This window comes from Globicephala melas, chromosome 2, assembly GCF_963455315.2.
Source record: "Globicephala melas chromosome 2, mGloMel1.2, whole genome shotgun sequence".
Lineage (NCBI taxonomy): Eukaryota > Metazoa > Chordata > Mammalia > Artiodactyla > Delphinidae > Globicephala > Globicephala melas.
The window spans coordinates 103,586,077-103,591,525 of NC_083315.2; positions in this window are offsets into that span (position 1 = coordinate 103,586,077).

A 5,449-nucleotide genomic window follows, 5' to 3' on the forward strand; every position below is an offset into this window, starting at 1 on the left:
GGCTGGGCCTGCAGCGGGAGGGAAAAGGAGCTGACTGCCCTCCCCCCCACTCCCCTCTCGGGGCTCTCCCCTTCAGCAGGAGCCCCGAAGCCTAGCACTGTGCTCAGGGCTCAGGAGGGGTCACCGAGAGTCCCTCGTTCCTTGAGCTCATCCTCTAGCCTGAGAACTCCCAAGCAAACCTGTCGGGGCAGAGCAGGGAGGCTAACGTCTGTCCTGGCTGGGGGTCTCCTAGAGGAGCGAGGAGTGTCCCCGGCTTCTGCGAGCAGGAAGCTAACTATACCCACCGTACCCGTCTCTGAGCCTCATCCCTCCCTGGCTCCCTCACTAGTCACAGGTAAGAACTCCTGGCCACCAAGCCATGCTCCCAAGGCAAGGCAGAAACTAGAGTTGTGTGTCTTCCCAGATCCCCCACACCCCATCTTCAGCTCTCCTTACCTTGGCTTCTCGGATGTGCCTTCGAGAGGAAAGGGGGTCAAGCTGGCTGGGGCCTGGAGAGAAGGAAGGCTGGCTGGTGAGGACTACTTCCCTGCCTCGCCCTGGCCCCGCCCTTCATCTTCCCTCCATCTCAGGCATGAACGTGGGTGGGCGGTGGTGGTGGCTTCTCTGGTCCTGTCCTCTCTCTTGCTTTCCCCGCCCAGGTTCCTGATGTCAACTCAATGAGCCCCTCACTCCTCACTCCTGGCAGATGACCCCACCCTTGCCTACCCCCATCTAGTGAAGCTTGCCTTTTTGAGCCACCTGATGTACAACCAGTGGTCACATTTTGGGGCTTTACAGCCTACAGAGCACCTTTATGCACATGCTCCTACTCAGTCCTCACCCCATTCTACAGAGGAGGAAATCTAGGTTAACCGGCTTGCTTGTCCAAGAACACGTAACATAAGTGGTGGAGCCAGGACTTGAACCCCAGTCTCAGGACTCCAAAGCCAGTTCTCATCCTTCCTGTCCCCGTTTTATCGTCAGTTGTGGTGAACACTGTCAGAGAGGAGCCGCTGTGGGTCTCTTCTTGTAGACAGACCCATGGTACAGCCGAACGCTCTCCACAACAGACGTGCACATTCAGTATGTATACAGCACAAGTACAGTGTCAAGGGTACGAAGACAGGAATAGCCACACCACGTGCCTGTGCCTGGGGACAACTTCTGCAGGGGGCACACACACGGCAGTGGGCTCGACTCCTAGTTGTGCACACGAGCCCCTCCACGTGCATGGACGTGGGTAGTTACACATCGCAAGCCTAGCATTTATGTGCACACTTCCTAAACAATCGTCCTCCGCCATCCTCTTGCCCCTCCCCACAGATGGACCTACCTGTCCTCGGGCCTGATCATAAACATGTCTCCCAGTTGATATTTTTGTGTCTTAGGCAGTGAGGTACATAGCCTCCCTCACCATGCATTCAGACACCACACACGTGTGCACACACACACACACACACACCCCTCTTGTGCATTACGGTCCCACATGCTCAGATACACGCACCTCCCCCTGTAACACATGAGCCCCCCACTCCCCTGGCACATACAGGCATGTTTAGACCTTCCCATGTGTGCTCAGTGACCGGACCTGGCACTCTGCATGAAGCCCTGCATACAGCTTGCTGTTCCTAGGGAGCTCCTTTCGAAACCTGGGGCCCGTTTTCCCAGAGAAAGGCCCCCAGCTCTACGCTCTTACCTGAGAGCAGCAAGGAAAGAAGACAGAGTGCAGGAGAGAGCTGTGGAAGTGACCTGGTCAGGGGCTGTATATATGGGGCAGCAGGGCGCCCCCCACCCCCACCTGCACCCAGTCCCCAGCCAGATTTAGAAAGGACTGTTGTCACTAGAAGCATTTCCCCCAGGCTCCCCCCCCCCTTCCCAAACCGTGCTCCCCTCCCCGCCACCTCCAGCTAGGAAACAATTGGAAGTGGTTGTCATTGTTATGGCATGGAGTGAGCAGGGTCTGATTCCAGGGGGCGGGGATGGCTCCAAGTACAGCCAAAATATCTCCCAGGCCAGGCCTCACATTCCACAGCTGGCAGGAGAGGGAACTGACCACGACCACCATGACCTCAGGCAGGCAGGGCCCTGGCCCTCTGCTCCCCGTCTCCCCTGACTCCGTGCTCTCCTGGCCCCTGACACTGCTGCCCTCAGGGCCCCTGCCCCCAGGACCAGCCTGGTTCCTCTTGCACAGTGTCCTTCCTACTCCTTGGCCTGGGTCCTGCATCCAACTGTGAGATAGGACGGGGCTGAGTGTCAGCAGCAGAGGGGTAGGGCAGAGTTGGGCCCAGGGTAGGGGCTAGATGGGGGCAGCTAGAAGGAGGTTTCCCAGCCAAATGGCAAGAACGACGACCAGGGAGCTTAGAGACGGGGACTCTGGCTCGGGCACTGATTTCTTTGGATGGCTGGGCAATGTGTTGAGGTCACCAAGCCTCAGAGCCAGACAGGTCTTAGTGATGGGTCCAAGTCCTTCACTTTATGGAAAGAGGAAATGCCTTCTTTAAGGTCACGCAGCCAGTCAGGGCAGCAAGATTCAAGGGCGCTGGAGAGGAGCTCAGCAGATGGAGATGGAGCCCAGCCTGTGGAGGGAGGCCTGGCAAGGAGGGCTGGGAGTCCAAGAATTCGAGGACCCACTGTGCGCGGAGGGCAGGACCCGGCTGCCTGATGGTCCTAGTTTGGAGCCTTTTGCCCGTTTTCCTAGCTCTGCCCACAGGTACATAATGCCCTAGCCCAGGGCCATAGATAATACAGCTGCCCTGATCTAGAAGGAGATGCCTAACCAAGACAGCGGTGCCTGCCCACACCCATCTTGTGTTCTGTGGGGTGATATCTCTCCGGCTCTGGTGAGATTGGTATTCTGGCAAGTTGGGCAGAGGGACAGGAAAGATCTCCCACCTCCCTGGGGGCCTGAGGAGAAGCCACAGAGGAGGGGAGGAAAGGGAGCTGGGGCTCAGCCTGTGAGCACAGAACGTAGCCGATGCCACTCCTCCGGCAACTGGGTGTGCAAGCTTCGCTGGCTCCGTGTCCAGGCAACCACTGCGTGGTTTGGTTTGAAATTCCCCCTCCTTCCCAATCACAGCTCTTCAGAGCACGTGGATCACTCCATCTGATTAGTCTGCTTGGAAGGAGAGCCGCAGGCTGGGGGGTGGGGTGCAGCACAGGTACACTTTGAAAGCGGGGGCCGGGGGGGGGCCGGTGCCGCAGGGTAGGGCCAATCCAAGTGGGGGCCTCGGTGAGGGCTGCTTGATAACCAAGACACAGTGTGAGGGCTCTGAGCAGCATTAGGGGCAGGGAGCAGGCAAGTGGGGGGCGGACCGTGAACCGCAGGGGCTGCGCGTCCAATGCAGCCGCAGCTCCGCAGTGTCAAGGTACGCAGCTGCTGGGTAGTCCCCACAGGCCCTGCTCAGCAGATCAAATTCTGGGGGTTCCCGACCAGGCCCTGCCAGGTGCTGAGCGATTAGGTCCACTGGTAGGGACCTCAGGACTGGTGATGAAGGGCAAAATCTCTTTTCATCCACCCCTCCATCTTTCCAAGATAAAGCTGCGGCCCCTCCCTGGTTTCCCAGGGCTCAGACATAGATGCACAAAGAGTGTTTGGGAGATAGCTGAGCCATTTCAAAGGCAGTATCTTCATCATGGGCCAGCCTCTGTGGCGTGGAACTGGAAAGCCTTTTCTACAGTTAGTAAATCAATCGTACTTTGTTTCCCTCCCGTTGTGTTTGAGGTATTATGGTGTTACTGTTCTCCACACCCCACTTCAGAATAGTACTCGCCTGTCTGCCTCTAGGCTCTCTGCTCCAGTGCCCCAATTTGGAGACAGACTGGAGGGTCTGAGGTCCTAAAGATGCCCACTGTTTCTCCAGCCCTCCGGCACCTACTCCTGACTCCATCATGATTCTCTTCCTTCAGCTCACTACTGTTTGAAGACGGAGCAGCTGATTCCTTCATTCAACGAGTATTTATGGAACAGCGATGCGCCAGACATTGTTCTAGTCAATAAGCATCTAACAGTGACCAATACAAAGATCCTTCCTCCAGACAGCTCTCTTCAACTGTTTGTAGAAGTGAAATCCAGGCCTGAGCTTAGAGCCAGTGCCTTTGCTCACATGCCCGTTTGTGGTGGGAGGAGCGAGGGGCCAGGGGCCCCTTGTGTGGCGGGTGTGTGGGGAGAGTGCAGAGTGTACTGGAGTGATAGCAGACAAGACAAAGGAGAGCAGAGCGAAATGCTATAAATAAAGAGGGGCCCGAGGGAGGGCCGCTTCACCAAGGTAGACCAAATAAGGCCTGGAGTGGAAGGAAGGTAATCTGTCTCCCCTGCTCTCCCCTCCCCAGCATTGTGACTGCTTTGTCTGGGCTCTGTCACCACCCTGATCAAGTGTCAGGCCCAAACAGGGGCCATTTGCTGTGAACATGCCAGCGGGAGTTCAGAGGAAAAGTTGCTAAAATTACTACCAGGAATGGGAGGAGGAGGGGTGCACTAGGACAAGTCAGAGGAGACCTCAGCATGAAAAGAGGGAAATCAGAAAGGAGTCCCCAAACCCAAAGGGATGGGGGCAGGAGAGGGGTAGAAAGAGGCAGGGGTCTTGGCCCAGGAAGAGGAAGGAGGCACGGGTTGTTTGTGCACATGGGAGAGGGGACCTACCCTGGAGTGGGCCCAGCACTCCTATCTGCCTGCCCCCAGAGTCCCTGACCTTGGGGGGATCCCTACCCTGGCTCCACACGAGCCTGGGCTTAGGGCCTGAGCTTTGTGCCTGTCTCAGGTTTCCCTTTAGAAACAGCTGTTCCTTCTTGTCATTCTTTTGTCTTCCTGCTGGCTTCCAAATCTTTGACCCCCTGCGCTCTGCCCCCACTCCCTTGTCCAGTCTCTGCTTTCCGATAGACAGTGGACAGCTGGACAGAGGGGCCTGGGGGGATGGGGCTGGCCCAGTTTAGTTTGGGGTGCTGGGGAAGGTAGATCTTGCCTTCAGGGAGTGTTTAGAGGGGCACAACTCACTAAAAGAGAGGCTTGGGGGTGTGTGACTTGTCTGGATCTAGGCTGGAGGCCTCAGAGAGCATTCGAGGGGCAACCTGGCAAGCTTTGGAGTCAGTCACAGAGGTCCACTTTGAAACCCAGCCCCTCCATTTCCCAGCTGTGTGGTTGATGTCAGTCACGGAACCTCTCTGAATCAGTGTCATCATCTGTAACACGGGGATAGTCACGGGCAATTAAGACCATTAGAGTTTGCACAGATAAAGGTTCCAACACAGTTCCAACACACTGTATGTCCCTAGACATATTAAATGGCAGCTTTGGGCATTAGGAACACAGACCTGACTGCAGGCAGGTAAGGTGGTTTCCCTGCCATAGGTTCTGTGCCCCACATCTCCCTCAGTCCCACTAAGTCCACTTGGTTCAGGGGATGGTCTGGGCCAAGGTAGGTCAGAGATCCAGCAGGCCCATGGTCTCTTTCGCCCAGATTGTGGCCGCCCTTGG